The sequence below is a fragment of the Misgurnus anguillicaudatus genome, chromosome 19 (genome assembly GCF_027580225.2).
Source record: "Misgurnus anguillicaudatus chromosome 19, ASM2758022v2, whole genome shotgun sequence".
Lineage (NCBI taxonomy): Eukaryota > Metazoa > Chordata > Actinopteri > Cypriniformes > Cobitidae > Misgurnus > Misgurnus anguillicaudatus.
The window spans coordinates 38,587,530-38,605,790 of record NC_073355.2 but is presented as its reverse complement, the minus strand read 5'-3'; the positions used below and the strand labels follow the sequence as shown (position 1 = coordinate 38,605,790).

General features: G+C 41.8%; 1 pseudogene; it reads right to left on the bottom strand.

Annotated features, from left to right (window-relative positions):
• The window catches only part of LOC141349251 (Fc receptor-like protein 5), a 118,845-nt pseudogene that overhangs the window by 56,830 nt on the left and 43,754 nt on the right, over positions 1-18,261 (bottom strand).

Here is an 18,261-nt window from a genome sequence, read left to right as displayed (position 1 = left end):
TATAAGACATAAATGAATAAATGAATGATATAAGACATAATGTGTAAGAGATTGTTGTTGTTTAGTTGTGCGTGATGAACTCACCAGTGATCCACAGTGTTTGTGTGTTACTGTACTCTGTGTGATAGACTGGATCTCCTCTCTCTGCTCTGCACATATAAACTCCTGTGTGCTTCACAGTCACTGAACTCACTGTGTAGATGCCTTTAGATCCCCCACTGCTGTTTATGAGCTGATAATCATCTTTATTCACTGAGTAAAGTCAAAATTTTATTTTACCCTTAAAATGTTCTGAATAATATCAGGTGATGTAGATGTTATGAGATGAATGAGGTATTACCTGAGTAAAGACTCTGTACAGTGAACCAGCTGAATGTCCAGCCTGTAGATGAACTTCTAACCTCACACATCAGAGTCACTGAATCTCCTTCAGTCAACCACTGCTGTGGAGAAACACTTAAAACTGTCTGTGGTTCATCTGAAAGTGATCAATCTCTCATGAATAACATGTTACACTTCATCTCTTCACACTAATAATGATGAACAAACATATAAACTCACCTGATGATACAGTCAGTGTAACAGCATCACTCATCTCAGTGTTTTGTTCACGGATCTTTCCTCTACAGGTGTATTTATTACTGTCAGTCTGTTGAATGTTGTTGATTTTAAACTATTGTGTGTTGCATTGTGCGATTATATTTCTGTTATTTCTCTTCTTTACAGTCCAGCTGTATGTCCACTCATTGTCTCCTGTATCGTGTATGTCACATCTCAGAGTAACAGTTTCTCCTCTGAACAGCTGTTTGTCAGGATAAACACTCACTACAGGTTTTGGACTCTCTGTACAAACACAATGTAGTAAACAAAGAAATCCATTTTCAAACAATACAGAAGTGGCAAATCATTTGTTATATATAAGTCTATCAGATTAAATATGAAGTCTGCACTGACTGACATCTTAAAATCCATGTTGTCTCTCACCTGTAACATTTATCCACAATACATCACTGTAGTCTGTGTAATAGTCTGGTTTTCCTCTTCCAGCTCTACACCAGTACTGACCTCCATCTGAAACTTTAACACTGTTGATTGTGTAAGAGTTTGTTTCTGTTGTCATCTTCTCAGTGTTTTGTGTGTGTTTGTACCAGTAAAACTTCCATCCAGTAGACTGATCAATGTGACACTTCAGAGTCACTGTGTTACCTGTCAGTACAGATCCTTCAGTATCTGGTCTGAGTTTAGGTTTTGATCCTGCAGGAAATGGAATTTTTGTATCATAAATCACTATTCCTAAATCCATCGGTAATCTAAAGATCTCATTAAAAAAAAAAGTCATATTCGTGACTGCAACGTGCATGACAGAGGAAAAGCACAGTATACGAGCACTGGTAGCTGTCACCGGTTAGCTGTAGTAGTGTATATGTATAAAATAACATTTATCCAATCATATTTCAGCCAGCGGCTGACATCATGTGTTGGCAGGGTCAAAGAAATCTGCCTAGGCCTTCAGAACAAGCAGTGCGGGCGCCTTCAGCTCAAAATAAATAGCAATGAAATCATTGCATTAACAATCAGATTTCAAGTTTTTGTCACCGCCGCCATCTAGCAGGCCTACAATGATGTCAGCATTTTCACGTCATTGGATTGACCCCCAGCAGTTTCAAACATCAGGAAAAAATCCTACAAGAGTTCTCCAGCTTAACGTAGTCACAGAGTCACGGAAAACTATTCAATCTATCCCGGCTAAAATTACTGTAATGTATGCCATGGCTGATTTTGAAGTGTCTTTTTTAATAAACTAAAATTTGACTTTTATTCCTTGAGGTGTAAAATACAGTAATTTCTATTTTACTTTACAATTAAACTGTTGATGTGTTTCTATTGCTCTAACATCATAATGATGGATTAATTCAGATACGACACCACTGAAGTCCTAGGTGTGAAATGCGCTGTCATTTAGCCACACATTTAATTTTTTATTTAAACCTCATCAAATGTAAGTTTAAAGTTAATCCCTAGCTCGGATTTACAACAGGATTATAGTTAATCTAGGTTTACTGTAAAATTTAAACCTGGATTAAAATGATGGTTTAAATGTAAAGATGGGAGATGGGAGTGCGAGGAAAAGCCCACCGGGAGGCATTCAAAGATCTCTCTGCAGCTGCGTAAAAGGGAAGGCCAGTGACTGTGGGTGAAGAGAAAAGACCCCGCCTGTGTCTTCAAGTGAGTTGTTGGCACCTAGGGAGTAAACCTGTGATGCTGGGATTTACTGCTCAGTCTCAATGATGCCTCAGGAAAGTATTAAGGGATATCAACATCAATTTAATACGATGAATTAAACGATGAATTTAATATGATTAAAGGTTACGACGATACAGTTTACATGCACCCTAAACATTGCAATCTGTTTAAAATGTTTGCTTACATGTACATTCTATAGAATCCGAACAGAACCTCTGTGCGAGCGCACAGTCAGGGTTCCCAGATTTGCGTATCAGAACCATCTCAAATGGACATTCAAAACTAGCCCCAAAACATCCCAATGACTATTCACAGCCCAAATACCAATAACAAATGAACAAAATACTTTCATCTTTAACCCGCAGAAAAAATAACTGGTAGAAACAGTTTAAACAGTAGCTCAAATCTAAACTCGAAAAAAGCAGAGAACTTGGCAATGCCATGCTGCGGACAGCATCTCTTGTTGAGTTTACGCTTTATCTCTGGATTAAAGTCAAAGCGTTGGAGAAAGTTGTTCTTAACTCTTTCCTAGCCATTTACGAGATAACTTGTCAATTAAGAGAAAACGCTTTCCTGCCAATGACGAGAATTTTCGGCTTTTCACAATACCGCTACTATATAATTCCGCAACTTATACAACGCGGAAGTAACGCCTCACATGAAAGAACTCTGTGTATGTTTTAAAGATCGCTCTGAATTTGATCTCTAACAAAAGTCCTTCACAAAAATTGAATTACCGTAAAACTTCAAATAATAGCCGAGTCCCAAATAGACGCCTGTCTCTTTTAGACGCCTGGTGTGACGACAGGTTTGGGTAAATAAACGCCTGTCTCAAATAAAGGCCTGGTCTGTTTTTTAGTTTCGTTTTTGTATTTAATCTTCTAAAACCCGTCAGATAGTCTGTTTAAGACAGTTCTATGGTGCAGATTGAACACGCTAAAGTTTTTTTTGCTTACCGGTAGATGTCACGTGACAGACGCAGTCGTTCCGTTACTCATCACTATGACAACACAACAAGCTTCGTCGCCAGGATTGAAGTGATGATGACAGTAGCGAAGTGGCAATTGGGAGAGTCAGGACTTTTCCCGGTGGGCCGGTAGTGTTTTGAGGCCGCTGATAATAGCCGGGCTTTCAGTCTTTTGTCATGCATGCACTCCCGCCACACATTGTATTTCTCACGCGGAAACACTATTTATCATATTTAATATGCTGCAGCGCCTAAAATGTATCTGGCCGCACTGCTATCAAGCCCGTCTTCCCTAGAGTTCTAGTCGAGCGAGCCAATACAAAAAAAAGAAAGAGGCTACACAATAGCCAATCAGAAAATAGCACTGTTGTATCTGGGTAAGATTTCAAGCAACAACCAATAAAAAACATATCATTGTTTGCTTTATTTATACTGCCAATAATTTAAGACTGTTGTTATTACACGAACTGATTTGTTAAACACATTCAAATTAAAAATAAAACGTAATATGTGGTAACCTCCTGCTGTCATGCTGGAACAATTAAATTAAAAGCCTGTCTCTTATAGACGCCTGTCTCTTTTAGACGCCTGGTGTGATGATAGGTTTGGGAAAATAAAAGCCCGGGCTATTATTTGAAGTTTTACGGTATCTCAGCTTTTTGATAAAAAGAGAACTAATGAAAGTAGAAACGTTTTTTTTCAGCAGTGGGTCTGTTCCAGAGGTGGAAAGTAACAAATTACATTTACTCACGTTACTGTAATTGAGTAGTTTTTTGTGTACTTTTACTTTTTTGAGTAAGTATGTTTTGTTTAAAGTATTGTACTTCGCTACATTTTAAATCATATCCGTTACTGAGTAAAAAAATATTTAAAAAAAGGAAGGTGAAAAGACGCGCAACGGATGATTGATGGGCGGGGGAACATGCAACAGAACCATGGAGACGGACGAGACAGGCACGCGCTAATGCAGACCCGTCTCAGTTCAAATCTTATGAAAGAAATCCCTGGTCATATTTAAGCGACCACTTTCCACTGATGCGAAGCGGGTGTTTCATTCCTATGAAAGGTAGGATTTATGCTCTCTTGAGTACGAAATTGCCGACCGGGTTTTACCGCTCATTTGCACAACGCGTTTTTAATACCATGCGCATTATCATCCGCTGTCTAGCAGGTTCGCGTCAAGTAAAAAGAACTTCAGAACGTCCTCAAAAATGCGCAGGTCATTAGACATTGCAGAGAGAGAGAGAGAGAGAGAGAGAGAGAGAGAGAGACGAATAAAGGTCTGACATCAGGTACCCAGGTCAGGGAAGCTAGAAGACAATAAACGTGTCAAAAGTATATAGCCATGGCACTCATCTCATTATATGCTCATTTAAACTATATATATAGTTTAATAAAATAATGCATGTTACCAGCAATACATCAATTACAACCTTACTATAGTGATTGTATTTACAAGCTGCTGACCACCTTCAAAAGTGCATAACTCACATGTAAAAATCATTAAACAATTCCATAAATGTTTCTTTGTTTAAAAAAGCTTTTTATTTTATTAACTTTTTGTTATTGCACTTTAATTGTAAAGATGTTCCTACAATTAAAAACTACTAAACTTGTTAACACGCACCGGCCCGGCGGCGGGCCCTAGGGGGCGTTTTTACGTGTTTTTGTACTTTGTTTAACATCAAATATTCAATCAACAATCATAAACTTTGCATTATTTGAAAGTTTAAACACTCCAAATTCATGTTCTGAGCTTATTTTTGCAATCAATACACTGGTGTGGAAAAGATTAAATGAAATGCAGACGGAATGCATATAAAAAATTTTTGGGGTACTCACATGGCTTGCCATATGGTTCTGACAATTTCTGACAATTCCCAAAAACTTCAACGTACATTGCAAGGTAAGGGTCCACTCTTCAAAAAGCATCCCACGTTTTAATCCAAAACAATGAAAAATAGTGAGAAATCCAGCAATATCCTCCTTTGTTTACATCCGCGCGTCCGCTAAGTATGATCGATCATGTTTATTTTCTATCAAATATCGATTTTTATCAGTGAAAATCCATCTCTTCCTGCTTCGTTAGACTGTTCAGATAAATATCCCGCCCTATTTTTCTGTTTTGTCCAATCAGAAAAGGTTTGACAACTCAAAATCTCATGCGATCAATGATTTGCCTAGATAGATGTCCTTCAGCTTACCATAGGCTTTTGACTGGATTACACCAAAACAAAGCCAGCCAATGCATAGTGAGCAAAGCTTTGATTGACAGAGGAAGTAACCAATCATGAAACGATTACAAGGATTCAACTTACGTCAGTAAAGTGTACTTCTGCGCAAATCTACAGAAGCGCATGGAGAGAAATGCCCACGCCCCCTCCGTGCGCGTTTGTTTGTTTGGGTAGCATAGCAGCCGGCTAAGCTCTCCGGAGCCGCTGAGAAACCTCTTCAAATGTTAGATATAACATCTCCATTGTGGATCGTGGACTACAGATGACTTTTTTGTGTTGAAAGTGTTTTGGAGAAGTTGATAAAGAGCATGATCGCGGATCAACAATGCAAGACTGGATGTAAACAAAGCGCGTCGTCGAGGAGAGATGGACCGGATTATGAGCTCAGATGCGCTCGCTTGGATAAAGTAAGTGGATTCTTTTGTTGATTTACGTTACATTTCTTGTTTCATGTTAGCTGTTTTCATTATAAAGTAACACTGGAGATGACTAATATACGAGTTTTACATGGTTTCGTTTTTCTATGACATGTTATATAAATGCATCATATTTATAGCTATATGAATCAAATGGACAGAATATACAAACTAAAAACTAGAAAATAAGATATGTGGTGGAAAATATGAGTATTACCAGCTGAGAAATATAGGTTATTTGGCAAACATAAGACATTTGTAATTATAAATAAATATATTCATGTAATGTGTGTGTGTTTGTGTATATGTATTATGTTCATGTATATTACATCATAGTTTCTCATACAAATAGTTGTATGTCTCTAACTTTTGACTCAAACTAAAATCCTCTCTTGCTTTGTGTGTGTGTGTGTGTGTGTGTGTGTGTGTGTGTGTGTGTGTGTGTGTGTGTGTGTGTGTGTGTGTGTGATGTGATGTGATGTAAAACAGGGCTTCAGCTGACACAGAGGAGGACTGGAATCTGGAGTGCATTCATGAGCGACCATATTCAAAATAGCAAGTATTTTGTTATAATGTGCAAATGTTTTTTTTCTGAAATAGTTTTTTCTATGTGCTTTGGTGGGCAGAGAAGTTCTGAATTGATATACATAATGTAATATGTAGTCCTGACTCATTTTCTTTTTATAATCATGTCATATTGTTATCATGTATATATTTGGAGTTTCCAAGTGCACTTTTTCTGAAAGGACGCCTGGACTTTTTTGAAATAAAAGCTCACAGAAACAACATTTTTTGGAGTATCATTCTCAAATTTGAATCACAGCATGGTCAGACATTCAGTTCACCTATATGGTGTCCCCAGGTGTCTCACATGACCATTTCATACCTTTTTTGCTAAGTGAATGTTATTTAAAGAAAAACGGAAGTCATTTAATGTATATTTTACCTTGTTTTACTCTGTTTCTTTACTACTCTGAGTTGTTATGACTATTAGGCAACAATATGTCAAGTGTATAGTTTCAAACAAGACCAGAATTATGAATATAGACCATAGGGTTTAAGAGCTGCAGATGTTTTAGTTTGGAGTTGTCGTTTTTCAGAAAATGCTCAAAAATATAAGTGCTAGCTAACAGGTTTAAGATTTATATTCCCTTGTCGTTTTTGAACTATACTAGAATCCTCCACCTCTTCCCGCATGTGATATGAACTTGAGCACAAATGTTCTGCGCATGTGCACAATGTATTTTTGTATCCGATTGAGAAAATACTAAGATTCACAAGTTTACATGCATACTTTTCTCCTGCAGATCGGAGTACACCACCCCCTTCAATACAATCCAAATTTGCATCCGATCATCCTCAATCATATTGATTAAGGTGTTTACATGAAGGCATTTCAATATGATTGAGCCACCAATACGATTACAAACAGATTATTTGGTTGCATGTAAACGTACCTACTGTAGCTCTGGGTGAAGCTGTGGAAAGAAGAAAATTAGGTTATAAATCTCTTCACAGATCTGTTAACATGAAAGACTCAAATATATTTAATTCACCTTCAGTTTGTCCAGAGTGGATGTTTTTAATCTGCACTGTAAACCACAAAGAGAAAAAACGTATTTGCATGATAAATACTTTAACATTTAGATGTAAATATGAACAACACATTGGCCCTCATTTATCAAAAGTGCGTACACCAAATTTCCAGCGTACACCTTGCGTACACCCAAAACCACGGTGACTTTGAGATTTATCAATATGGACGTTGGCGTACGGCACGCTCAAATCCTACGCCTGCTCAGGAGGTGGTGTACGCACGTTTTGAGTTAGGAAATGCACAGAAAAAAATTCCTAACACAACAAAACGCACTGACAAACTAAAATAGTATATGATATATTATGACCCAAAAAACAACAACAACAATAGTATTTATAAACTTAAGTTTTTTTTTGCAACATGAACTTCAATGTTTAATTTGTGTGATTTTACCAAAGCATTTGATTTGTATGCATATGTATTCCTTAAGTTGCGAGCCGTTTCAGGGCAGAACACGTGAGCGGATCGGAGCGTTGAGCGGTGCGGTAATGCCATCAGAGCGCCTTTTCCCGAAAATTCCGCTCGCTGAACCCAGAACGCCCTTTGATAATTTGCTAGTTCGAGAATCGGTAAAAACGTCTAGCAATAAGTTATGGAATTCAAGCCTTATACATAAATGTAAAGTAAAAATCAAAGTTAAGATTGGACAGGAAGAAAACATTAAAAGGGAGTGCGTAGAGACTGTAAAAGCAAATATTCATCCTGGAATCTGAAGCGGCACATTGCAAGAAAGCACAAGGATGTGCTACGAAAACATGGTAATAATGCATCAAAAGGTAAGCTAGTTACATACCATTCGATGATAAATAAATACAGATGAGGTAAGGTAAAATGCTTGTGTTGAATGGAGCCATAAATCCGATCATGATGACATGCGGACAAAATCATGGCCACGAATTATCTTTTATGCAACATTATGGACACTTCTTTTTCTTATTTAGTCTAAAGTATGGCCATAAATTTAGAATTTGTTCCCAATATTCAACAGTTTGTTCCTTGTAATTAATTATAATAATATTTCGTAATTACTATTACAATTATTATTACTTCAAATTATGAATTAGCTTAGTAAAACATGTGGATGTCGTGGAAACAAATTGTTAATTTGAATTATATCCGGAGCTCCGTATCAAACTGGATCTAAGATACAACAAACAACTGTAAATACAGAACAACACACTACAAAAGTTACTACATCATTTTAAAATATTATTTAAAAAAAATTAACTGAACCATTAAGCAGACATAGAATTTAGATGTAGGCAACAGTAAATAATAATAAAAATAAATAATTATTCTTCTAAATATCAATTAATAATAAAAATAATAATAAGAATATTACAAATTTTCATCCAATTATTAATGTGTCTTTAATCCCACTCTTTAAACTCCCAAATAAAACAATTTTGTTTCTTTTTACTTCCCCGGATTCTCTTCTTTGCCGTCTTTCGTGTGTCAATGGCGTAAAATGAGGGCGTGGGGGAGGCGGAGACTTGAATTTATATGGGCTTGTTAGTCTAATGACGATCGTTTTCAGCCGCGGCATTTATGAAGGGCAGATATTGCGTACACCTGAATATCAACGGTACGCACAGTTTCATAAATCAGGCGGTGAGAGGAGTGTAAGCATAATCTTACGCCAACATATACGCCCGTTTCTACGCAAGAATGATAAATGAGGGCCAATGTGTGCTCAACTGACAAAGATATCCCTCAAATTCAGATGTTCTTAAGCAGAGTTGTGGCGTTTTCTTTATTCCTTTCCCAAATTTTATAACACAATGTAGTTTTCACACAACTCCACACCATAAACGAAACCAAAAAGAAAGCCTTTTCCCATTTTTTTATATTTATTTTCATATTTGCCTAATTTTACCTGCCAATGTATAAAGCTGCTTGTTTATCTGCAAACCAACCAATACTTTTAACACTGCAGTAAAATGTAAATGTAAACTCATGAGCACTACATAATGAAAGACACTGTGAGTTATCTCATCATCCCAGATAACAGAAAAAAAGTTCTAAGAATGTTCCCTGAAAGTTTCCAACATTCCCAAAAACGTTCTGCCAACGTAAAAAGTGTCCAGTTTTCTTGACGTTCTAAGAACGTTTTTTGTGTTGTCTGAACCTTACAGGAACGTTACATTTTACCATTTTTAAACATTATAAAAATGTCATGTTTTAATGTTCACACAATGTTTAAAACAACAACTGTTTATTATATTGACTTATTTGCTTGTTATGTTAATGATAGAGAAACATTGTATTTTATTATTTTAAAACTGTTATAAAACATTATTTCTGAATTTTCAGTAAATATATTGCTGTAGAAAACATAATACACTTACAGTATTATGTTTAAATGTTGATGTTTTGTTTCATTTTAAGTCACCATTTGTCAGGGTTACAGAGGGAGACTGAGACAGGATCCAATTGCAGAAAAAATAATAATTTATTAAGGCAGTCAATGTCCACAAGGCTGAGCTTGGGTGAATAATGAAGAGAATAAATCAAAGAGAGAGAAAGATCCGCTGTGCGTAGACAGGGTGAGATTATCCGCTGTGCGTAGACAGGGTGAGATTATCCGCTGTGCGTAGACAGGGTGAGAGTTTCAATGAGCGAAGGCCAGCTGAGAAATCCACTGCTTGTAGACAGGGTGACAGATCCACTGAGCGATGTCAGGGTGAGTAATCCACTGCGCGATGACAGGGTGAATATTTTAACTTCCACGGAGAATTTAACCGGGCATGCCGGACCGTGGCTACAGACCCTGCGTGGGTACGCTGGACAGCGCCTCTGGCAGCACAACAGCCGAAGCTGCAGCGGAGAGTGAGATGCCAACCACTCAGAGAAAGCAGAGCAGTGGGTAACCTGGCGGATGGCGACAGCAGAGAACTCAGGTAAAATACGGAAAATAACTAAAGAAATAAACAGGAGCTATGATTAATAACTAGACTTGGAAGAGAAAATAAAATAACAAAATGAACAGATAACTAGCGTTATATGATTCTAGGTACTAGACCGACTAGACAAGACAGGACAGGAGATTTGGCAAGGCACATACAATGACGAACTCGCAGAGAACAAAGGGCTAAGGGCACTAATATAACAACCAAACGAGGGGTAAATAATTAACAGGTGTGGTGACGCAGGTGTAGGAAATCACGCTGATGAAGAACCCAAATGACAGACGCGCATGAGCAGAGCTGTAAAACATAAACACAGACAATGAAAACACAGAAACAAAGCAACCAATCAAACTGACGTCCTAACAGAATCCCCCCTCCCAAAACCGCCACCGGGCGGTCCCAGAAGGGGCTCACCTTGTCGCCGACGGAGATCGTTGATCAACTCAGGGTCCAAAATGTCCCGGGCCGGTACCCAACACCTCTCCTCCGGACCGTAGCCCTCCCAGTCCACGAGATACTGAAAACCTCTGCCCCGCCGACGTGAATCTAATAACCGCTTAACTGAATAAGCAGGAGAACCGTCCACTAGATGAGGGGTGGGAGGGGTGGGAGCAGAGGGGATAGGATTAATGCGGGAAAAAAAAACAGGTTTAATCTTGGACACATGAAAAACCGGGTGAATCCGACCGAATGCTAAAGGCAATCTGAGCTTGACCGCAACCGGACTAATGACCTTAACAATACTGTATGGACCAAGGAAGCGAGGAGCCAGTTTACGTGAAGGCTCTCGGAGAGGCAGATCCTTGGAAGAAAGCCATACTTTCTGCCCACAAATATAGCGAGGGGCGGGTCGCCGGTGCCGGTCGGCCGCGACTTGAGTTCGTCTGGAAGTCTGAATTAAAGCGTTTCTGGCCCTATTCCAGCTGCGTTTGCAGCGTTGGACGAAGGCCAGAGCAGACGGAACCGCTGCATCGGATTCCTGCGAGGGAAACAAAGGAGGCTGAAAACCCATCGAGGCTTCGAAAGGGGACATGTTAGTGGATGATACAGGCAGGGAATTATGAGCATATTCTACCCACGGAAGCTGTTGGCAGCAAGAGTTCGGACATTGAGACGTCAGACAGCGGAGCATACGACCAAGATCCTGATTAGCCCGTTCACATTGCCCATTGGTCTGAGGGTGATAACCTGAAGACAGGCTGGCAGTGGCACCGATCTGCTTACAGAATTCTTGCCAAAATCGAGAGATAAATTGGGGACCCCTGTCGGATACCACATCTGTGGGTAACCCATGGAGGCGGAAGACGTGTTCCACTAATATCTGAGACATCGCTTTGGCAGAGGGAAGCTTAGGTAGGGGAATAAAATGAACCGCCTTAGAGAAACGATCTACCACCGTGAGGATGACGGTGTTACCCTTAGAAACTGGTAAGCCGGTGACAAAATCAATGGCTATGTGTGACCAAGGACGGGTGGGTATGGGGAGAGATTTAAGCAGACCAATGGGAGGCTGATGAGACGCCTTATTACGAGCGCATACAAGACAGGCTAAAACGAACTGTCTGATGTCGGAGCCCATAGCGGGCCACCAAAAACGTTGACGGACGGTAGCCAACGTTCTCTGAACTCCCGGATGGCCGAAAAACTTAGACTCGTGACCCCACCGGATGACCTCAGAGCGAAGCGCTGCCGGAACCCAAAGCCGACCCGGCGGGCACCCCTCTGGCACTTCACTCTCTCGTCCGGCCTCCCTCACTCGCTGTTCGATGCCCCAACTGAGGGCACCCACCACCCGCCCCTCAGGAAGGATGGTTTCGTCCCTCTCGACGTCAGGATCACCAAACAAACGAGAGAGGGCATCAGGCTTTGTATTCTTTGAACCCGGCCGGTACGAGAGAGTAAAGTTAAAACGGTCAAAGAAGAGTGCCCAACGAGCCTGCCGCGATGTCACCCTCTAGGCTGAACGGACATATTTTAAATTCTTGTGGTCCGTCCAAACCAAGAAGGGCTCCGAGGTCCCCTCTAACCAGTGACGCCACTCACCCAAAGCCAATCGAACCGCCAGCAGCTCCCGGTTACCAATATCGTAGTTTCGTTCAGCAGGGCTCAACCGGTGAGAAAAGAAGGCGCAAGGATGCACCTTTCCGTCCCTCGCAGACCGCTGAGAAAGCACGGCGCCTACCCCGACATCAGAAGCATCTACCTCCACAATAAACTGAGCCTCCGGATCTGGAATAGAAAGAACAGGAGCAGAGATAAACCGGGACTTTAAATTATCAAAGGCCTCCTGAGCGTCATTATTCCAACGGAAACATTCTTTAGTGGAAGTGAGAGCAGTGAGAGGTTTAGCAATCTGACCAAAGTTCCTAATGAATCGCCGATAAAAATTGGCAAAACCCAGAAACCGTTGCAACTCCTTACGAGTGTCGGGGACTGGCCACTCGGCTACCGCCTTAATCTTAGAAGGGTCTGGACGGATCTCGCCCGCGGCAATAACGAAACCAAGGAACGAAACCGAATCCCTATGAAACTCGCACTTCTCCGCCTTAACAAAGAGCTGATTTTCAAGAAGACGCCGAAGAACCCTGCGAACGTGCTGAGTGTGTATCTGCATAGACGGAGAAAAGATGAGAATATCATCAATGTACACAAACACGAATTTATTGATCATGTCTCTCAGCACGTCATTGACCAGAGTCTGGAAGACAGACGGAGCGTTACAAAGCCCGAACGGTAAAACGGAATATTCAAAGTGTCCGGAAGGAGTATTAAAAGCTGTCTTCCACTCATCTCCCTCCCTAATGCGCACCAAATGGTAAGCATTGCGCAGATCCAATTTGGTGAAGACGCGCGCTCCCTGCAACAATTCAAAGGCCGACGACATTAAAGGCAGGGGATACCTATTCTTAACAGTAATGTCATTGAGACCTCTGTAATCAATGCATGGACATAGGGAGCCGTCTTTCTTTTTAACAAAAAAGAAACCTGCCCCCGCGGGGGAAGTGGAGGGACGGATGAGACCGGCACGAAGGGAATCATTAATATAATGGTCCATAGCCTCTCTCTCGGGACCGGACAAAGAAAAAAGTCTACCTTTAGGCGGAGAAGTGCCTGGGAGGAGATCGATAGCGCAATCATACGGCCGGTGGGGAGGAAGGGAGGTGGCCTGGGCTTTATTGATCACCTGATGAAGATCTCCATACTCCGCCGGGACCCCGGTCAGAGCCCGAACGGTCAAAGCCCGAATGGTAAAACAGAATATTCAAAGTGTCCGGAAGGAGTATTAAAAGCTGTCTTCCACTCATCTCCCTCCCTAATGCGCACCAGATGGTAAGCATTGCGCAGATCCAATTTGGTGAAGACGCGCGCTCCCTGCAACAATTCAAAGGCCGACGACATTAAAGGCAGGGGATACCTATTCTTAACAGTAATGTCATTGAGACCTCTGTAATCAATGCATGGACGTAGGGAGCCGTCTTTCTTTTTAACAAAAAAGAAACCTGCCCCCGCGGGGGAAGTGGAGGGACGGATGAGACCGGCACGAAGGGAATCATTAATATAATGGTCCATAGCCTCTCTCTCGGGACCGGACAAAGAAAAAAGTCTACCTTTAGGCGGAGAAGTGCCTGGGAGGAGATCGATAGCGCAATCATACGGCCGGTGGGGAGGAAGGGAGGTGGCCTGGGCTTTATTGAACACCTGATGAAGATCTCCATACTCCGCCGGGACCCCGGTCAGATCGGCTGCAGAAACCTGAGAGACAAAAGAAACAGAACCAGAAGAAGCAGCACCAAGACAAGACACATGACATGACGAAGACCAAAATAAAATAACACTATTACGCCAATCCACGTGAGGATTGTGCTGTGCCAACCAGGCATGACCCAAAATGATGGGTGAAAGAGAAGAGCCTAGAAGGTACAGCACAATCTCCTCACGATGGTTGCCAGAAACAAAAAGACTAACCAGGGGTGTACAGTGAGAGACCTGCGCTGTCTGCTGCCCTTTGAGAGTCCAAACCACGAGAGGAATCTTGAGGGGAATAGCGGGAATGCCCAACGAGCGAGCCAGCTCCTCGTCCAAGAAATTACCCTCGGCACCGGAGTCGAGAAGAGCCGAGGTGGGATGATCCATGCCCCCAAAGGACAGAATAACAGGCAGATGAGAGCTAGACACACGGGAGATTTCTTCAGTAGCCACGCCCACCAGGACTCCCGGTCTCACCGGCGGGCTGGATCTTTTAACGGACACCCTTTAGCGAAATGCCCCGACTTGCCACAGTAGAGGCAGAGAGAATTTAGTAGATGTCGCTCTCTCTCCTTCTGAGAGAGACGCATGCGACCGAGCTGCATAGGTTCAGCCTCAGTGAGCGAAGACAACGAGGTGGGCGTGGTAGAACTGGCCGACTCATGCTGAAGAACACGGTGACGCAGCGTGCGGCGGTGTTGGCAAAGAAGCATCCGAGCCTCAACCTTGAGCGCGAGCTCGATGATATCATCAAGAGAACTAGGCAGATCGTGGGTAGCGATTTCATCCTGGATCTCATCATTGAGACCGTCCACAAACTGAGCACGTAGAGCTGAGTCATTCCAATCGCACGCTGTGGCCAGAGTCTTGAATTTTATGGAGTAATCCGTGACTGAGTGTCTGTCCTGAACCAGACGCACTAAACGGGCGGCTGCAGCGTCACCCTGAACCGACCGGTCAAACAACTTTTCCATCTCACGCCGAAAGGCATCGAAAGACTGACAGCAGGGTGCGCGGGCATCCCAGACCGCAGTGCCCCACTCACGCGCTCGCCCGGTGAGCAGGGTAATACAGAAAGCAACTCGGGTCTGTTCTGTAGCATATCGTCGAGGCTGAAGTGCAAACACTAAAGAACACTGGGAAAGGAATGCCCGGCAGGAGTTGGGATCGCCGTCATACGGCGGAGGGCTGGTGGCATGGGGTTCCGCCTCCAAAGGCTGGCGGGGTTGACTGACCTCTCGACGGACCTGGTCGAGCTGAGCGCTAAGCTCAGTGAAGCGAGACGAGAGATCCTCGACTTCACGGGACGCAGAGGTAATCTGTGCCGTGTGCTGACCCAACCAGGCTCCCTGCTGGGCGATGGCAGTACGCACTGACTCGACATCTGCTGGATCCATTTGATGGCGAGTTCGTCTGTCAGGGCTACAGAGGGAGACTGAGACAGGATCCAATTGCAGAAAAAAATAATAATTTATTAAGGCAGTCAATGTCCACAAGGCTGAGCTTGGGTAAATAATGTAGAGAATAAATCAAAGAGAGAGAAAGATCCGCTGTGCGTAGACAGGGTGAGATTATCCGCTGTGCGTAGACAGGGTGAGATTATCCGCTGTGCGTAGACAGGGTGAGAGTTTCAATGAGCGAAGGCCAGCTGAGAAATCCACTGCTTGTAGACAGGGTGACAGATCCACTGAGCGATGTCAGGGTGAGTAATCCACTGCGCGATGACAGGGTGAATAATTTAACTTCCACGGAGAATTTAACCGGTCAAGCCGGACCGCGGCTACAGACCCTGTGTGGGTACGCTGGACAGCGCCTCTGGCAGCGCAACAGCCGAAGCTGCAGCGGAGAGTGAGATGCCAACCACTCAGAGAAGGCAGAGCAGTGGGTAACCTGGCAGATGGTGACAGCAGAGAACTCAGGTAAAATACGGAAAATAACTAAAGAAATAAACAGGAGCTATGATTAATAACTAGACTTGGAAGAGAAAATAAAATAACAAAATGAACAGATAACTAGCGTTATATGATTCTAGGTACTAGACCGACTAGACAAGACAGGACAGGAGATTTGGCAAGGCACATACAATGACGAACTCGCAGAGAACAAAGGGCTAAGGGCACTAATATAACAACCAAACGAGGGGTAAATAATTAACAGGTGTGGTGACGCAGGTGTAGGAAATCACGCTGATGAAGAACCCAAATGACAGACGCGCATGAGCAGAGCTGTAAAACATAAACACAGACAATGAAAACACAGAAACAAAGCAACCAATCAAACTGACGTCCTAACACCATTATTGTGATTAGTGTTTGTTTTAGTTGGGACTCTTGACTTTTTACTTGCTAGCTTGTGTAAAAGATTTGTCTTAATACATCACATTTGTTATGAACATGTAAAGTTAATAGTGTAATTCTGTGGTGGTTGGTACATAATGGTAAAAATCATCTAATTAATTTACTAATCAAAAGTTTATTTTTTGTCAATAATGTATACGAGATCCAGCACTTTCACGGGAGTTTGTCATTAAAAAGTTTTAGAAACTTTGGCCCAAAAATATCTGCTGTATAATTGGGAAGCACAAACATCAAGAATCAGAGTATGAATCTCAACCATGGTGACAATTAAATGAAAAACTTCATGCTGCAATGCATGCTGGGTATCAACAAATGACAAATCTAATTCAGGACTCCCAACATGCACTGCAGCATGGATAAATAATGATTTTTTTTACAATTTTCTTTGTCACCATGGTTGAGATTCGCGGACACTTCACCAATCTCGACTTTTTACATTTTTTAAACTTGTTATTGACTTATGACATTTATATTTTAATAACTTTTGTATTGGTGCTAAATTATTTGTACTGTGAGTGGTTTATATTTCACCCAACAGAAAATATTTTGTATTGCCACAAGACTTAGAATTATACATCCCAACATTTACTAAGTATTTTTCCAGTAATGAACAGTTCATCTTCGTTGATTCTGCTTATAAACATCTTCATAAATGCATTTATTGATAGACTCCCACCTCTGATCCAGCTCTCTGGAGACTCACTTATCTCTGGGGGTTTACAGTAGTAGAAACCCTCATGTGACTTTGAGACTCTAGGGATGATCATCACGTTTCCTGTAGTCTGCACCACTGATCCATCTTTATAAAATCCAGCTATCAGGTTAGAGGGGGATTGATATCGCGATAAACAGCGTAGAGTCAGAGGATCTCCTTCAGTCACAGGATGAACAGGACTGTACAGAATCACTTCATCATCTACACAACAGAAGAAATGACTGATGATTACAAGTAAATAAAATATGATAGTTTGATTTTAACATTGTTCTATTGGACTGTTTTGTCTGACAGATGATAAACACCATACCACCATCTTCCTCTGTGGTTTTAGCTGTTCCGGGTCAGTATGTCTACCTTGAATTGTTCTGCCAAGTGTTTAGTATAAATGCAGATATCGGATACAAGTCAATTTTGTAAGTGAGTCATCAAAAAAAAATTGGATACAGGCAAAATTGGGAATCAAGATTTCAAGTGTAAATCCAGCCATAAATTCAACCTACATGCCTCTTTTTAAGCACTTAATAGTAAAAGTCTAGTCTGTGATTCTTGTAAATTTTTGCGAAGAGACATACACTCACCGGCCACTTTATTAGGTACACCTACTAGTACCGGGTTGGACCCCCTTTTGCCTTCAGAACTGCCTTAATCCTTCGTGGCATAGATTCAACAAGGTACTGGAAACATTTTGCTCCATATTGACATGATAACATCACGCAGTTGCTGCAGAATTGTTGGCTGCACATCCAGGGCACGAAGCTCCCGTTCCACCACATCCCAAAGATGCTCCATTGGGTTGAGATCTGGTGACTGTGGAGGCCATTTGAGTACAGTGAACTCATTGTAATGTTCAAGAAACCAGTCTGAGATGATTTGCGCTTTATGACATGGCGCGTTATCCTGCTGGAAGTAGCCATCAGAGGATGGGTACACTGTGGTCATAAAGGGATGAACATGGTCAGAAACAATACACGATGCTCAATTGGTACTAATGGGCCCAAAGTGTGCCTAGAAAATATCCCCCACACCATTATACCACCACCAGAACCGTTGATCAAGGCAGGATGGATCCATG